Genomic DNA, 19,520 nt, shown 5'->3' on the forward strand with positions numbered 1-19,520 from the left:
TAATATGTCACTGCCATAAACCAAACAATACAAATATGGATGCAGGAAAAGGATTAAAGAACCATTAAATACAGCAGAAATGCAAACTCAACATAATAAAACAATACAAAGCTCTCAAATGAGTCATTGTTCTGACAAATTTCAAAGTTAGTTCAATTTTATTTCCCTCTGCACCATGAGACAGCCATCAGCCAATCACAAAAACAAAATTTATGCTTACCTGATAAATTATTTCTCTTGTGGTGTATCCAGTCCACGGATTCATCCATTACTTGTGGGATATTCTCCTTCCCAACAGGAAGCTGCAAGAGGATCACCCACAGCAGAGCTGTCTATATAGCTCCTCCCCTAACTGCCACTACCAGTCATTCGACCAAAGACAAGCAAGAGAAAGGAGAAACTATAGGGTGCAGTGGTGACTGTAGTTTAAAAATAAAAAACACCTGCCTTAAAATGACAGGGCGGGCCGTGGACTGGATACACCACAAGAGAAATACATTCATCAGGTAAGCATAAATTTTGTTTTCTCTTGTAAGGTGTATCCAGTCCACGGATTCATCCATTACTTGTGGGATACCAATACCAAAGCTATATGACACGGATGAAGGGAGGGACAAGGCAGGCGCTTAAAGGGACAGTATACTGTAAAATAGTTTTTCCCTTAATGTGTTTACAATTGCTTTTTTTACCATCTGCAGAGTAAAAAATGTATGAAAATTAGATTTTTAAGGCTTATCTGTGTATATTAAAGCTCTGATTTTGTGTTTTGAAGCCACAGCCTAATAAAATAGGTTGAGCTTGTAGGTATAATCAGATCTCATTACTGTATCACATTGTGCACATATACCTGCTTCTTTATCTTATATCTGTCCTTAAAACAATCACCAATATTTTGAGAGAACAATGGAAAATCAACATTTTATTACCTTATCTCTGCTTTATCACACTGGGAGTGTAATTTCTTCTGCTGGCTGTGTTTACAAAGCTCATCTATAGCTGGTACGCGCGGCCACAAACTATCAGAATAGGTGGGGATACCACATCCTAAATTAACAATTTCAAATGCCAATATAAGGGTAAAGGAGCTACTTGTAAACAATTTAATACACTCCAGCAGGTAAAGTGGATCATTGGGAACAAATTAAAGGGGAGAAAATTTTTGAGTAAACTGTCCCTTTAAACGGAAGGCACCACTGCCTGTATGACCTTTCTCCCAAAAATAGTCTCCGAAGAAGCAAAAGTATCAAATTTGGAGAATTTAGAAAAAGTATGAAGCGAAGACCAAGTCGCCGCCTTACAAATCTGTTCAACAGAAGCCTCATTTTTAAAAGCCCATGTGGAAGCCACCGCTCTAGTGGAATGAGCTGTAATTCTTTCAGGAGGCTGCTGGCCAGCAGTCTCATAAGCTAAGCGGATTATACTTCTTAACCAAAAAGAAAGATAAGTTGCTGAAGCCTTTTGGCCTCTCCTCTGTCCAGAGTAGACAACAAACAATGCAGATGTTTGACGAAAATCCTTAGTAGCTTGTAAATAAAACTTTAAAGCACGAACCACGTCAAGATTGTGTAATAGACGTTCCTTCTTTGAAGAAGGATTAGGACACAGTGACGGAACAACAATCTCCTGATTGATATTCTTATTAGATACCACCTTAGGAAGAAACCCAGGTTTGGTACGCAAAACTACCTTATCTGCATGGAAGATCAGATAAGGGGAATCACACTCTAAGGCAGATAACTCTGAAACTCTTCGAGCCGAAGAGATAGCTACCAAAAACAGAACTTTCCAAGATAAAAGCTTGATATCTATGGAATGCAGAAGTTCAAACGGAACCCCTTGAAGAACTTTAAGAACTAAATTTAAACTCCATGGCGGAGCAAGAGGTTTAAACACAGGCTTGATTCTAACTAAAGCCTAACAAAACGCCTGAACGTCTGGAACATCCGCCAGACGCTTGTGCAAAAGAATAGACAGAGCAGAAATCTGTCCCTTTAAAGGAACTAGCTGACAATCCCTTCTCCAATCCTTCTTGGAGAAAAGACAATATCCTGGGAATCCTGACTTTACTCCATGAGCAACCCTTGGATTCACACCAATGAAGATATTTACACCATATCTTATGATAGATTTAGATGGTTGAAAGAACCCTGAAGTAAAAGGTCCTGCCTCAGCTGCAGAGTCCATGGTGGAAGGGATGACATGTCCACGAGATCTGCATACCAAGTCCTGCGTGGCAATGCAGGTGCTATCAAAATCACCGAAGCTCTCTCCTGCTTGATCTTGGCAATCAGACGAGGGAGCAGAGGAAACGGTGGAAACACATAAGCCAGGTTGAAGGACCAAGGCGATGCTAGAGCATCTATCAGTGCTGCCTTGGGATCCCTGGACCTGGATCCGTATCAAGGAAGCTTGGCGTTCTGACGAGACGCCATGAGATCCAGTTCTGGTTTGCCCCAAAGTTGAATCAACTGTGCAAACACCTCCGGATGGAGTTCCCACTCCCCCGGATGAAAAGTCTGCCGACTTAGAAAATCCGCCTCCCAGTTCTCTACTCCTGGGATATGGATAGCTGATAGATGGCAAGAGTGAACCTCTGCCAATAGAATTATCTTTGAAACCTCCAACATTGCTAGGGAACTCCTTGTTCCCCCTTGATGGTTGATGTAGGCTACAGTCGTGATATTGTCCGACTGAAATCTGATGAACCTGACCGCAGCAAGCTGAGGCCAAGCCTGAAGAGCATTGAATATCGCTCTTAGTTCCAGAATGTTTATCGGAAGGAGTGCCTCCTCCTGAGTCCACGAGCCCTGAGCCTTCAGGGAGTTCCAGACTGCACCCCAGCCCAGAAGGCTGGCATCTGTCGTTACTATTGTCCAATCTGGCCTGCGGAAGGTCATACCCTTGGACAGATGGACCCGAGATAGCCACCAGAGAAGAGAATCCCTGGTCTCTTGATCCAGTAGAGGGGACAAATCTGTGTAATCCCCATTCCACTGACTGAGCATGCAGAGTTGCAGCGGTCTGAGATGTAGGCGGGCAAACGGCACTATGTCCATTGCCGCTATCATTAAGCTATCATTAAGCCGATTACAAACTGGTAATGCCTGTCTAGGAAGGCGAACCTGAGAAACCGATGATCTCTGTGTCTCGGAATGTGAAGATAAGCATCCTTTAAGTCCACGGTAGTCATATTTTGACCCTCCTGGATCATAGGTAGGATGGTTTGAATAGTCTCCATCTTGAAGGATGGGACCCTGAGAAATTTGTTTAGGATCTTGAGATCTAAGATTGGTCTGAAAGTTCCCTCTTTCTTGGGAACTACAAACACATTTGAAAAGAAGCCTTGCCCCTGTTCCTCCTTTGGAACTGGGTGGATCACTCCCATAACTAGGAGGGTCTTGAACACAATGTAAGAATGCCTCTCTCTTTATCTGGTTTGCAGATAATTGTGAGAGATGAAATCTTCCTTTTGGGGAAGAAGCTTTTAAGTCCAGAAGATATCCCTGGGACACAATTTCCAACGCCCAGGGATCCTGGACATCTCTTGCCCAAGCCTGGGCGAAGAGAGAAAGTCTGCCCCCTACTAGATCTGTTTCCGGATCGGGGCTGACGCTTCATGCTGTTTTAGAGGCAGCAGCAGGTTTTTTGGCCTGCTGTCCTTTGTTCCAAGCCTGGTTAGGTCTCCAGACCGGCTTGGACTGGGCAAAAATTCCCTCTTGTTTTGTATTAGAGGAAGTTGAAGCTGCGCCACTCTTGAAGTTTCGAAAGGAACGAAAATTAGTCTGTTTGGTCCTTAATTTGTTGGACCTATCCTGAGGAAGGGCGTGACCTTTTCCTCCAGTAATATCAGAAATAATCTCCTTCAGTCCAGGCCCGAATAGGGTCTGCCCCTTGAAGTGAATGTTGAGAAGCTTAGACTTTGAAGTAACGTCAGCTGACCAGGATTTGAGCCATAGCGCCCTACGCGCCTGAATAGCAAAACCTGAGTTTTTAGCCGTTAGCTTGGTTAAATGAACAACGGCGTCAGAAACAAATGAATTGGCTAGCTTAAGAGCTTTAAGCTTGTCAAGGATATCATCCAATGGGGTTTCTACCTGTAGAGCCTCTTCTAGAGACTCAAACCAGAAGGCCGCAGCAGCAGTGACAGGGGCAATGCATGCAAGGGGCTGAAGAATAAAACCTTTTGTTGACTAAAAATTTTCTTAAGGTAACCCTCTAATTTTTTGTCCATTGGATCTAGAAAAGCACAACTGTCCTCGACAGGGATAGATGTACGCTTTGCTAGGGTAGAGACTGCTCCCTCCACCTTAGGGACCGTTTGCCACAAGGTCCGTGTAGCGGCATCTATAGGAAACATCTTTTTAAAAACAGGAGGGGAGAGAACGGCACACCTGGTCTATCCCATTCCTTAGTAATAATTTCTGAAAACCTCTTAGGTATTGGAAAAACATCAGTGTAAACAGGCACTGTATAGTATTTATCCAATTTACACAATTTCTCTGGGACTACAATGGCGTCACAGTCATCCAGAGTTGCTAAAACCTCCCTGAGCAACATGCGGAGGTGTTCAAGCTTAAATTTAAATGTAGACATATCAGAATCAGGTTGAAGTGTCTTCCCCGAGTCAGAAAAATCACCCACAGATAGCTCTCCTGGTTCGGCTTCTGCACATTGTGAGGGTATATCAGACATAGCTATTAAAGCGTCAGAGAGCTCTGTATTTGTTCTAGCCCCAGAGCTGTCTCGATTTCCTTGTAACCCTGGCAGTTTGGACAATACCTCTGTAAGGGTATGATTCATAACTGCCGCCATGTCTTGTAAAGTATACGCAATGGGCGCGCTAGATGTACTTGGCGTCCCTTCAGCGGGAGTTATAGGCTCTGACACATGGGGAGAGTTAGTCGGCATAACTTCCCCCTTGTCAATTTCCTCTGGTGATAAATCTTTTAAAGCCAGAATATGGTCTTTAAAATTTATAGTAAGATCAGTGCATTTGGTACACATTCTAAGAGGGGGTTCCACAATGGCTTCTAAACATAATGAACAAGGAGTTTCCTCTATGTCAGACATGTTTAAGAGACCAGCAAGCTTGGAAAACACTTTAATTAATGTGAAAAAGCAGAATATAAAAAACGGTACTGTGCCTTTAAGGGAAAAAAACAAACACAAAAACTGCAAAACCGTGAAAAAAACCAGTTAACTCTACGAAATTTTTACAGTGTGTATAATAGACTAAAATAGCATTGCACCCACTTGCAAATGGATGATTAACCACTCAGGCTCAAAAACGAAGCAGAAAAACGGTAAAACCGTTATAACAGTCACAAGCAAACTGTCACAGCTCTACTGTGGCTCCTACCTGCCCATAAAACGACTTTTGTAGGCACAAAAATCCTTTACAGAGGTCCAATATGTCAGGGGACTCCTTCAGGGAAGCTGGATGTCTCAGAATGTAAAAACTACTGCGCAATTAGAGCACGAAAATAGGCCCCTCCCACCATGCACTCAAAGTGAAAGGGCCATTATAACTACTCCTAGGAGAAATCTAGTCAGCCATGTGGAAAACTAGGCCCCAAATAAAGATTTATCACCCTCAGTAAAAAACGTTTTTTATATATCATGCAAACGTTTTACATACTAAGTAATAAGAGCAAGTAACATGAATATTACCCTTTACTGCAAGCATGATGCCAGTCGTTTGTTAAATCACTGTAATCAGGCTTACCTTAAATATATCAGGCACTGTCAGCATTTTCTAGACCTTATCTCTCTAAAAAAAAATATACTGAACATACCTCAGAGCAGTTAATTCTGCAGGCCGTTCCCCCAGCTGAAGTTTTCCCATACTCTTCAGTTATGTGTGAGAACAGCAGTGGACCTTAGTTACAACCTGCTAAGATCATCAAAAACCTCAGGCAAAACTCTTCTTCTAATTTCTGCCTGAGGTAAAAACAGTACTACGCCGGTACCGTTTAAAAATAACAAACTTTTGATTGAAGATAAACTACACTAATTCACCACATCTCTCTTGATACTTCCTTTCTTGTCGAGAGCTGCAAGAGAATGACTGGTAGTAGAAGTTAGGGGAGGAGCTATATAGACAGCTCTGCTGTGGGTGATCCTCTTGCAGCTTCCTGTTGGGAAGGAGAATATCCCACAAGTAATGGATGAATCCGTGGACTGGATACACCTTACAAGAGAAATGTATACACCGAGCTCTTGCACATGTTCAGGAGGAGCTAGTGCCTCAGAAAGTGTGCATATATAAAAAGATTGTGCACATTTTGATAATTGAAGCGAATCGGAAAATGGTTTTAAAACCGCATGCTCTATCCAAACCATTACAGTTTAATTTTGACTTCAGTGTTCCTTTAAGACAAAGCATATGCAATAGCCAATATAACAACACAGGTACTACCCACTTTATTAAAAACTTAATTGAATATGCAGAATCCAAAAAAAGCCAGAAACAGAATAGAGGGGCCCAGTCCTAATAGGATAAATGATAATCCACTTTCTGATGTCATTCAAGCTCTTATTACCTATGGCTGTATTCAGCAACGGAATAAAAATAAAATATAAAAAGGTGCACAAGGAAGCACATTTACTGGGGTGAATATGTGGATATGAAATAAAAAGAGATTCCCCAGTCCTCTTTGAATGGTAGTGAAAACTTCATACTTATATAATATTTCAATATTGATGAATGGAGAGGTTTAACAATAATTGCAATTAAAATCATGTGTTGTAAACACTTCAGTAGAAAATCATGCAAGCAGTCAGACAAAAAGTACAAGATGCAAACGTTCAAGATTTTTTTGCCAAAAAAAAAAGGAAGCATTTGTCAATTTTATTTTTATCTTTTTGCTTTTCTTTACAATATCATTTCCTTTCTTCTTAAGTGGCTAAAAGTCACATTGGTCTTGCATGACCCATCACAGAAACTACTTTGTATTTTTACTGACATGAAAGAATGTTTAAATCAGAAAACATTAATATTCATTTAGTTACCCACGCGTCTAAAAATCCTAGTAAAAAAGCTTTAACAGCTTATACATTTCCCCCCATTGTAACACTTTTTCTTTTGGATCTCATAAAACTATATTGTCTGTTATCTGTCACTAAGAAGGCCATTATATCTCCCCTTTTTTCCCAAAATGCACAAATGTCTAATAATCTTTTTAAAAAGTATCTTAAGTGCCCATGGAGGTAGATTTTTAAGAATTTAAAGGGACATTTAAAAGAAACATTAAACTGATTTAACTTCATAATATAGATGATGAATTCAAGTTTATTTGCATATACATAGAATGAGTTTAGAAGAAAAAAGTTAGTAAGTGCTACAATTGCAGCCCATGAAACCAAGCATTAGGGTTGTACTCCAGAGGTCAGGGGAAAGCAAATTCGCCAGCATTCCATAACATTTGAAAAGGCAAACAAACATAAGACATTGAGGTGAAGAGAGAACATTGGGAGCTTAGGAGTGTGCATTTGTCTTTAGCAGTATATGGCATCAGTCCCTGCAACTATATATAGCATTGTTATAAACAACCTAGCAAACAATGCTGCCACATGGTTAAAGACACGTGCACACTCTTTAACAAAGGTTACCAAGAGAACTAAATAAAATAATATAAGTAGATTTGGAAGTAGTTTAAAATGGCATGCCCTATCCAATCCATTTAAGTTTAATTCTGACTTTAGGCAGTGGGAAATATTGAATATTAACGTATCATTATTATTGTGGACTACACTTTTCTATATACCCTCCTCAGTTACCATAAACAGAATGCAATGGCAATTTGCTTTTCAGCATATAAAGCAGACTTCACAAGTCACCTGAGTCTGTACTAGTTTTAGCTGCAGAGAGTGGAGTTTTAATAAATGTAGAGACGTGTGGTCCAAATATATTATAAGTTGGTTTACAGCAATGGAGCTGTGGATCCACTTTATCCTACTTAGCACAGGACTGGTACATTCAAATTTCACACACCAACGCAGCACCTAAACTAATGAAGAAATGCTCTCTCTGCTACATAGACAACTGAATTTGTTAAAAACAACAAGGGAAGTGTGGTCTGTGGCCTTAGGGCCATAAAAATATCCTGATGCATGTGGTAAGAAGCTTTTTGCACCAAAATATAGAACAAATCCTGTAAAAAGTGGTGTCTCAGTATGGTGATATTTATTATATAAATACTTTACTATTATTTTGTATTAAAAAAAAAATATACACACATAAATATATTTTTTTTATTTTTTTTTATATTATATACACACACATATACATACATCTATATCTGTATTCTCCCCAGGAACTTTTTAGCGGGTGCACCACCTGACTGATTTTAAAATTGTAGCCAATATTACGCTAAAATGATGTTGTGGCAAACACTTGTGAAATGTTTACAATGACATAACCACAGCCAGACTGTTTTCTGAAGCACATAAATATGACAATTTCAATATAATTGAGTCGGGTTTAAAAGGAAACAGACTGGAGACCACGAGGAACATATTAAAACACTAATATATATGATATATTTAGTAAAAAAACGTATACAGTATATTGCACTTTACATTCTATAAAAGAAAATGAAAACCACACTGTGAGCACAAAATGTTTTACATCTAGATGGCAACACTTACTAACAACTTATAATCACTTTACTTCTAGAAACCTGAAGTTGTTACTGATTTGCAGTAAAAACAAAATGGTTAACACAGTCGAGAGATTTTCCTACCTGAAACCATTTGTCACCAAGCTATGGAGCCTCCAATCCATAACAACTATCTGACAGTCTTGCCTCCAATTCAATTGTGAAGGTCAGATTTCAAACAGTTTAGCTGCATTTGTGAAGCAAGAGCACTAACCACATATTGTAGGTGGAAGCATTTCCTCTTTACTGAGAACCAGGGCAACTACACAGAAAAAAAAAAAACGGAGACGAAAGCAGAAAGGTCAGCTACTATAGGTTTGTAGAGGGGACTATAGCCACTACACATGGTATCAGATGTCACTGGATATTTACAGGTGTGTGTGTGTATATATAGATATAGAGAGAGAGAGAAAGATAGATAGATAGAGAGATATATAAAGAGAGAGGATAGAGAGAGGATAGAGAGAGAGGATAGAGAGAGAGGATAGAGAGAGAGGATAGAGAGAGAGGATAGAGAGAGAGGATAGAGAGAAGAGAGAGAGAGAAGAGAGAGAGAGAGAAGAGAGAGAGAAGAGAGAGAGAAGAGAGAGAGAAGAGAGAGAGAAGAGAGAGAGAAGAGAGAGAGAAGAGAGAGAGAAGAGAGAGAAGAGAGAGAGAGAGAGAGAGAGAGAGAGAGAGAGAGAGAGAGAGAGAAGATAGAGAATAGAGAATAGAGAGAGGATAGAGATGAGATAGAGAGAGAGAGAGAGAGAGAGAGAGAGAGAGAGAGAGAAAGAGAAAGAGAAAGAGAAAGAGAAAGAGAAAGAGAAAGAGAAAGAGAAAGAGAAAGAGAAAGAGAAAGAGAAAGAGAAAGAGAAAGAGAAAGAGAAAGAGAAAGAGAAAGAGAAAGAGAAAGAGAAAGAGAAAGAGAAAGAGAAAGAGAAAGAGAAAGAGAGAGAGAGAGAGAGAAAGAGAGAGAGAGAGAGAGAGAGAGAAAGAGAAAGAGAAAGAGAAAGAGAAAGAGAAAGAGAAAGAGAAAGAGAAAGAGAAAGAGAAAGAGAAAGAGAAAGAGAAAGAGAAAGAGAAAGAGAAAGAGAGAGAGAGAGAGAGAGAGAGAGAGATAATAACTAATTGTTTAGTTTATTTAACAAATCTAGACAAGTCAAAAGGCTTGCTTTTCCCACAGAAAACCTCTGGATACATTGTTCACCATGCAGCAAAGGATTCTGGGTAAGATATGCAAATGAGGTTCACAATCACTCATAGTACTATAGATAGATAAAAATTAAGACCATTGCAAAATTATCGGTTTTGCTGGTTTTACTGTTTATAGGTATGCGTTTCAGTAAAATTAACATTTTTGTTTTATTCTATAAACTATTGACAACATTTCTATCAAATTTCAAATAAAAAATATTGTAATTTAGAGCATTCATTTACAGAAAATGACAACTGGTCAAAATATCAAAAAGACGTAGTGTTTTCAGACTTCAAATAATGCAAAGAAAACAAGTTCATATTCCTTTTTAAACCACATAATATTAACGTTATAACTTAGCAAGAGTTCAGTAATCAATATTTGGTGGAATAACCCTGATTTTTAATCACAGCTTTCATGCGTCTTGGCATGCTCTCCACCTGTCTTACACATTGTCTTAATCAAGTGGTCCTCCATTCACACCTTGATTGACCTGGCTGTGTGGCATAGAGCATTGTCCTGAAAAAACAATCCTCAGAGTTGTCAGAGCAGAAGGAACACATTTTCTTTCAGGATAACTTTGTAAGTGGCTCGATTCATGTGTCCCTCACAAAGATAAATGTGTCTGATTCCAGCTGTGCTGAAGCATCCCCAGATCAAGGTGTGGAAGACGGACCGCCAGATCAAGACCCTGTTATGGCCAGTCCAATCTCCAGAACCGAACCCCATTGAAAACCTCAGGAATGTGAGAAGAGAAAGATGGATGGTCACAAGCTATCAAAAAAAGCCGAGCTGCATTAATTTTTGCGCTAGGAGTGGCATAGAGTCACCCAACAACAATGTTAAAGACTGGTGAAGAGCTTGTCATGACACATGAAAGCTGTGATTGAAAATCAGGGTTATTCCACCAAATACGGATTTGTGAACTCTTGCCAAGTTAAAACATTAGATTGTGTTTTTAAAAAACTAAATATGAACTTTTTTTTTTGCAGTATTCAATGTCTGAAAACACTATGGTTTTTTTTTATTTATTTTGACCAGTTGTCATTTTCTGTAAATAAATGCTCTAAATGACAATATAAACTGAATGTAGCTTGCTCCCGCTCTGGTCTGGTAACGGGAGCACGCTACATTCAGTTTAATGGTGCGTTGGGGCCGGCTGTGACTAGACAGTGTCCCTGCGATACGCTTATGCAAATTAAGACCCGCTCAGTAGAGTCAGCAGCGGCGGTCAGTAAAATTGCATTTTGAAATATATTATCTCTGCAATCTTGTTTTATAAACTTGGCGCTAAGCTAATGTTATATAATTCTGTACTATGTGCAGAATTATATAAAATTTGTTCGTAGGTTTACTGTCCCTTTAACACTGATTTTTTTTTTACTTCATGCACACATTTATGTAAGTACCTCTATAGGTGAATGTTAGCCAATGCAGTGCTAAACTGTGATATCAGCAACCTTTAATATCCCTTTTAGATTACAGAACTAATAAGTAAAAGTTACTTAGAAAGCTATTTACTGCAGCATATCAAAAAGACAGAACAAAAATTATTTATTGAACATAAAAATATGGCTACAAAAAGACCCGTTTACCACATCTCAAAAACGGCTGTATTTCCATTAAAAAAAAATATATATATATAATAAAAAGTTTAAAATAAATATGAAAATATTTTATAATCAATAGTTTATATATTTATTTTAATTGTGAGTATTAAAAACCTCTATATCTCCGATTTCAATTAATTCTACTCTAATATCATGCAAGTGATTCATTGCATACATCCGTGTACACCATAATGTTGCCACAAAACACAGCCTTGTTACTCAGAAAATATTAAAGAAACACCAAAGGGTGATTTGTGGCGTTTGATGCAATTACATAGGAACATGGAGATGTATGTACAAAGCAAATACATTGGTTCACCTCAATATCAAGACTATTTGTCACATGCTGCTGGACGGTGGAATAGCAGTAAATCACAATATTTACCCATGTCTCAGTTTCTAATCAGCCAATCGTTTTGCTCTGACGTCAATTGACATTTTCCGGAGACAAGTGATCTTGACAACCAGATCAACAAAAGAGCCAAACTAGAGCAAGCACTGATGAACGGTGCAGGTAGTCAAACATGTTTTACTTTATTTTCATTAAAAAAAGAAGCCTGTGTAAAAACACCATTTGATAATTAAAGTGCAATATTTTCTTAATATAGTGAGACATTAAACTCCAATGTCTAATGAATAGGAAAGAGACCTAAGAAATGCTCTGTGTTCGTTATATGCAAACAAATCAGTGTTTTACCCAGGACCTTTTTATTGGTAGCACCACCCGGCTGATTTTACTGAGCACCCGGCTAAAATTTTAGCCAATATTAAGCTAAAATTAGCTAATATTAACATTTTTCGATGTTTATTGCACAAATCATCATTAAATAAATTTATGTTAAATTCTGCATTTAATTTGTGTTTTGGATAGCATAAAAAGTTCTATTAGAAAGTATTAAATTCCCCCCACCCAGTTACTTTATAATGACACTTGGCTGGAAATAAATGTTTGTGTACAACACGGATAGTGCAATAATAAAATGCTCTTTGCCTTTAACCCTTTTAGAGGGGTTAAAACACATAGTTAAATTAATCTAAAGAGTATAAATGCACAACTGGGAAGTAGTTCAACACAACTGCCAAGTCAACGTCAAATGCATAAATATGTACCCACCAATTACCAGTTAGCTCCCAGTAGTGCTTTGCTGCTCCTGATCCTAAGCATAATTTGCAAATAAGGATACCAAGAGTATAAAGTAAATTGAAAGGTCTCTTATAATTGCATGCTGTATCTGAACTATGAGCGTTTCATTTTCTTTTTTCAGGTCAGATGTGTGAAATTAGTACGGAGTGCATATTTGTGCACAACTCATTTCTAGGGACTAAGTGCACGCTAAATGTTGAGTATATCTCGTCTCCTGGCTAATATGGTAACTCTCATTAACAGCGTCCAAAAAGATTAAAGGGATACTAAACCCACATTTTTTTCTTTCATGATTCAGACAGAGCATGCAATTTTAAGCAACTTTCTAATTTACTCCGATAATCAATGTTTCTTCGTTTTCTTGCTACCTTTATTTAAAAAGCAGGAATGTAAAGCTTAGGAGCTGGCGTATTTTAGGTTCAGCACCCTGGATAGCGCTTGTTTATTGGTGACTACATTCAGCCAACCAATAAGCAAGTCTAACCCAGGTTCTGAAACAAAAACGGGCAGGTTCCCAAGCTTTACATTCCTGCTTTTTAAATAAAGATAGCAAGAGAACAAAGAAAAATTTATAATAGGAGTAAATTAGAAAGTTGCTTAAAATTGCATGCTCTATCTGAATCATGAAAGAAAAATTTGGGTTTAGAGTCCCTTTAAGCGAAGTAATATTTGCTACAATTTAAAATACAAAATATAAATAAATCTATTCAGTGTCCCATTAAAAAACATTTTATTAGGATTCCCCTTTTTCCATGGACCCAACCATTACTTGCAGCCCAGAAGCCAACCAGAGAGTGAATATGAAGTTAAGCTTTGTAAATAAAATGCCACATTCATCACACATCACAGGTGTGACTCCATACATGCAATCATGTGCACATTATAGAGACTGTAGATACATTATATACTATTACTTCCTCAGTGTTGAGTTTTTCATTGATGCCCCAAAGCAGAATTTGTAGAATATATTTTGTAATCCTGAGCAGCACTCAAAATGTCCTTCAGCCACCACTATTTTATCCTTATTAGACTGACAGGGCATGCAGCCAATCAGAAGCAAAGAGCCCATGCACCTGTAAGGCAGCTGGTAAAGAATGCAGGCTTAACTTTTCTGTTTGGCCGTACCACCTTACCAGTCAAGGATGGAAAAGGTTGTTGTGGTGGTTAGGCGACTGGTGCAGGATGTTAAATTTGATTACGATAATATATTAAACAAATTTCACAATGGAGTACTGATGAAAAAAAGCACACACATCTAGTTGTTGCTACTTTTCAGGCTTGTAAGCCAAAAAAAAAAAACGATCAAGAAATTTAAAAAAAAAAAACATAATTTGGAGAATTAGTGTCTGTTTATATGGCAAGGTTCACAAAACTAGAAGTCCCATTATCATGCTTAAATAAAGTAAATGAAGACCTTTTGCAGGCAAACTATAGTATGCCTTTCTAAATCAATGCAGTTATATATCAACTTTGCAGCAAATAATAAAAAAGCCAAAAACCTCAAATTGGTTGAACAAGCAAATCCTTTGCAGAAACAATCCACACACGTGAGCACCAGCAGTTGTTGATCAATATGCAGAAACAACAGAATAGCTTTTTTTTTTTTTTTTTTTTTTTTTTAACTGTATACCATGATCACCTTATCCACAGAATATATAAAAACTCTTGGATAGTCTGATAATGGTGGTATCAGCCATGCCATGAGAACCTGTAAAAAGCATAATGGAAATGATAACTCTGCTAAAACCGAGAGGAAAACATCTGATCTGGTTTAGCCGATTCATTGGTGAAAATGAATGTAAAAAAAATGAAACCCTATACTTAGCCATTGTAAAAAAAATAAAAAAATAAGCATAACTAAAAAATTATTCAAGCAAATATTCAGACTGGTCAACCGATCATTACGCTGAGGCTCAAAAGTGTAAGGAAAGCCATGGATCTTACCAAGGGATTCTCAAACTGAATGCCTGAGAAAATCATAGAAACTTCCACTTTTTGCCAAAACACTGCTACAAGGTATAAATACAGAATTCCTATAAGAATTGCCAAGGGAAACAGATGATCTATACACAGGGATTTTATTAATAAAGTCAGGCAGAACATTCTGAAAAGAAGCAATAACAGATTGAGAAATCAATCTTTGAAGAAATAGCCTTAAGTAAGCCAGGAAAAGAGTACCCCCGAGGGTTATCCTCAGACTCCTAAAAAAGGAAACCATCCAATTTAAATACATTCCCTTAATATAACACAAAAATTCCAAAAGAACTAAATTTTAAGCAGCTTTTTTGTTTTACATTTACGAATGCAGCCAGTACAATCCTTAGCCCTATGAGGTTTGTTTGTTATAGTGTCTTCCTCATCGACCATATATCTTCAAACCCAAAATATTGTGAAACAAATCTTAGCAATCCTAAATGTACAGTGGCTACAGGGGTGAGAAGAGATATTGTGGCAGGAAAAGAAAACATCAAAATTGATACAGTAACAGAGAGCAATACTCCTTATATGCTACTCCCAGAATGTCAGTCCAAATGCAGTAACATTTGCATTTGGTAATGCATGACTGTCACATGCAGACATATTCGCAACAAAAAAAAAAGATTAAAACTGAAAACAACCATACTACAGCAAATCATTGCTTAAGTGCAATGGTCCTTGAGGAATCCAATTCAATCTTTATTGGGAATTCCAATCAGGACCAACCTCAAAGACAACAAAAAACAGATAAAGCTATAACAAAATAGTGAAACGAGCGTCGGAGTTGTCATTGGGTGAATCACAAGGAAGGGTCTGCACTACATGACAGAAGTATCTTGGACACTGTGTGGATTACAAGTGTTTTACAATAGACTTTCCCACATTGCAGGTGTTCAGTAGCTGTTTTTGCTTGCTGTAATTTCCTAAATGATTTATATACCTTTTTTCACTTTCTGCAATGCGATTTTTCTTAGTGAAAATTTTTCTGAGAGGTCATTTTGCTAAAAGCACCAGCTCAATTGCAACGTGTTGATTAACTAGCGAATAAAGCTATTTTAAAGTTTTTGATAATATATTTCGGCAGTTGAAAATTGCATTGCAAATTAACTGCAAAGGAAAAAAAAACACAATTTATGCTTACCTGATAAATTTATTTCTCTTGTGGTGTATCCAGTCCACAGATCATCCATTATTTGTGGGATATTCTCATTCCCAACAGGAAGTTGCAAGAGGACACCCACAGCAGAGCTGTAATATAGCTCCTCCCCTAACTGTCATAGCCAGTCATTCGACCGAAAACAAGCAGAGAAAGGAGGAACCATAGGGTGTAGTGGTTACTGTAGTTTAAATTTAAAAATTACCTGCCTTAAAATGACAGGGTGGGCCGTGGACTGGATACACCACAAGAGAAATAAATTTATCAGGTAAGCATAAATTGTGTTTTCTCTTGTTAAGTGTATCCAGTCCACGGATCATCCATTATTTGTGGGATACCAATACCAAAGCTAAAGTACACGGATGAAGGGAGGGACAAGGCAGGAACTTAAATGGAAGGAACCACTGCCTGTAAAACCTCTCTCCCAAATATAGCCTCCGAAGAAGCAAAAGTATCAAATTTGTAAAATTTTGAAAAAGTATGAAGCGAAGACCAAGTCGCTGCCTTGCAAATCTGTTCAACAGAAGCCTCATTTTTAAAGGCCCAAGTGGAAGCCACAGCTCTAGTGGAATGAGCTGTAATCCTTTCAGGAGGCTGCTGTCCAGCAGTCTCATAGGCTAAGCGGATTAAGCTTCTTAGCCAAAAAGAAAAAGAGGTTGCCAAAGCCTTTTGACCTCTCCTCTGTCCAGAGTAGACAACAAACAAAGCAGATGTTTGACGAAAATCTTTAGTAGCTTGTAAGTAAAACTTTAAAGCACAGACCACGTCCAGATTGTGTAACACAAGGATGGAACCACAATCTCTTGATTGATATTCTTGTTAGATACCACCTTAGGTAAGAACCCAGGTTTGGTACGCAGGACTACCTTATCCGTATGAAAAATCAGATAAGGAGAATCACATTGTAAGGCAGATAGCTCAGAGACTCTACGAGCCGAGGAAATAGCTACCAAAAAAAAAAAGAAAAAAAAAAGAACTTTCCAAGATAAAAGCTTGATATCTATGGAATGAAGAGGTTCAAACGGAACTCCTTGAAGAACCTTAAGAACCAAGTTTAAGCTCCATGGTGGAGCAACAGGTTTAAACACAGATCAAATTGGGTGGATTAGTGCGCGCTAAAGGAAGGTATTGCTAAACACTACTCTAAAGATACAATCTCTGTATGTATCAAATACAAGTTAATAACCAAATAGTGAAGCCAAAGCTTCAAGATAGAGAAAGTGCGCTAACAAGCTGAAAGTATACACACCATATAAGGAATTGAAGTGAAAATTTAATAAACATATAGAATAAGATACACAAATATATACACTAAAAATAGGGACGTCTCCCTGTAATGTAAATACAACTAGGAAAAAATCCTAATGAAAAAACAGGTTAAAACCTATAAATGATGAATAATGCAGATACTAATTGATAATCTATGACATAAAAAAGATATAGCATAAAAATGATAATTAAAAGATATGGCATAACAGTGATATAAAATAAAATAAAACTTAAAAGACAAGCACCAAGTTCATATGTATCAACACAGTGCAGGTGGCCGTATGCAAATGAATGCCGATATTGGAACAGTGGAAAGAAAATAACGGCTTGTACCACAAATAGATACAGTTTACTGTACCGTAAGTCAAGAGAGTGTTCAGAGGGTGTTACCGAGGAGAAGAAATCCTTCGGTCAAGGCTTGGACCGCGGCTGCAGTAACTGCCGTTCCTGGAGATAGAAGTGTGCAAACCTCTGCACATGTGAGTCGGCGTCTGACGTCACAGGCTTCTCATCGGCTCCTCTCAGGGTGTTACTCGCTGCTCCAGCAGCGTAAAGGAAAAGCAGCTGATTGCTGTGTCCTGGTGGGAACTTTCTGTGAAGGCAGACTTGGCTGTAGGTAGGTATGTTTAATGATCCAATACATGACTTACGGTACAGTAAACTGTATCTATTTGTGGTACAAGCCGTTATTTTCTTTCCACTGTTCCAATATCGGCATTCATTTGCATACGGCCACCTGCACTGTGTTGATACATATGAACTTGGTGCTTGTCTTTTAAGTTTTATTTTATGATATCACTGTTATGCCATATCTTTTAATTATCATTTTTATGCTATATCTTTTTTATGTCATAGATTATCAATTAGTATCTGCATTATTCATCATTTATAGGTTTTAACCTGTTTTTTCATTAGGATTTTTTCCTAGTTGTATTTACATTACAGGGAGACGTCCCTATTTTTAGTGTATATATTTGTGTATCTTATTCTATATGTTTATTAAATTTTCACTTCAATTCCTTATATGGTGTGTATACTTTCAGCTTGTTAGCGCACTTTCTCTATCTTGAAGCTTTGGCTTCACTATTAGGTTTAAACACAGGCTTGATTCAAACTAAAGCCTGACAAAATGCCTGAACGTCTGGAACATCTGCAAGACGCTAGTGCAAAAGAATAGACAGAGCAAAAATCTGTCCCTTTAAGAAACTAGCTGACAATCCTTTTTCCAAACCTTCTTGGAGAAAAGATAAAATCCTGACCTTACTCCATGAGTAACCCTTGGATTCACACCAATAAAGATATCTACGCCATACCTTATGGTAAATTTTCCTGGTGACAGGCTTTCGTGCCTGTATTAAGGTATCAATAACTGACTCGGAGAAGCCACGCTTTGATAAAATCAAGCATTCAATCTCCAGGCAGTCAGCCTCAGAGAAATTAGATTTGTATGGTTGAAAGGACCCTGAAGTAGAAGGTCCTGTCTCAGAGGCAGAGACCATGGTGGAAAGGATGACATGTCCACTAGATCTGCATAACAGGTCCTGCGTCGCCACGCAGGTGCTATCAGAATCACTGATGCTCTCTCCTGCTTGATCTTGGCAATCAGTCGAGGGAGCAGAGGAAACGGTGGAAACACATAAGCCAGGTTGAAAGACCAGGGCGCTGCTAGAGTATCTATTAGTGTCGCCTTGGGATCCCTGGACCTGGATCCGTAACACGGAAGCTTGGCGTTCTGGCAAGACGCCATGAGATCCAGTTCTGGTTTGCCCCAACGGAGAATCAGTTGTGCAAATACCTCCGGATGGAGTTCCCACTCTCCCGGATGAAAAGTCTGATGACTTAGAAAATCCGCCTCCCAGTGCTCTACACCTGGGATATGGATAGCTGATAGGTGGCAAGAGTGAATCTCTGCCCAGTGAATTATTTTTGAAACTTCTAACATCTCTAGGGAACTTCTTGTTCCCCCTCGATGGTTGATGTAAGCTACAGTCGTGATGTTGACCGACTGAAATCTGATGTACCTCAGAGTTGCTAACTGAGGCCAAACCTGAAGAGCCTTGAATATCGCTCTTAGTTCCAGAATATTTATTGGAAGGAGAGACTCCTCCTGAGTCCACGATCCCTGAGCCTTCAGGGAGTTCCAGACTGCACCCCAACCTAGAAGGCTGGCATTTGCTGTTACAATAGTCCAATCTGGCCTGCGAAGGTCATACCTTTGGACAGATGGACCCGAGATAGCCACCAGGGAAGAGGATCCCTGGTCTCTTGGTCCAGATTCAGTTGAGGGGCCAAATCTGTGTAATCCCCGCTCCACTGACTGAGCCTGCATAGTTGCAGCGGTCTGAGATGTAAGATGTAATGCAAACGGCACTATGTCCATTGCCGCTACCATTAAGCCGATTACTTCCATACACTGAGCCAACAAAGGGCGCGGAATGGAATGAAGAACCCAACAGGAATTTAGAAGCTTTGATAACCTGGACTCCGTCAAGGTAAATTTTCATTTCTACAGAATCTATCAGAGTCC

General features: G+C 38.6%; 1 long non-coding RNA gene across 2 annotated transcripts in view; it reads right to left on the reverse strand.

Annotated features, from left to right (window-relative positions):
• LOC128650260 (uncharacterized) overlaps positions 1 to 19,520 on the reverse strand; it is a 143,008-nt gene that overhangs the window by 78,920 nt on the left and 44,568 nt on the right. Inside the window, exon 2 of one of the 2 annotated variants that reach the window (XR_008400735.1) lies at positions 8,745 to 8,922. This is a non-coding gene — a long non-coding RNA (uncharacterized LOC128650260). Of the gene's footprint in view, positions 1 to 8,744; positions 9,099 to 19,520 lie in introns of those variants that run through there. The other variant, XR_008400734.1, reaches the window with a different exon arrangement.

This window comes from Bombina bombina, chromosome 2 (assembly GCF_027579735.1).
Source record: "Bombina bombina isolate aBomBom1 chromosome 2, aBomBom1.pri, whole genome shotgun sequence".
NCBI lineage: Eukaryota > Metazoa > Chordata > Amphibia > Anura > Bombinatoridae > Bombina > Bombina bombina.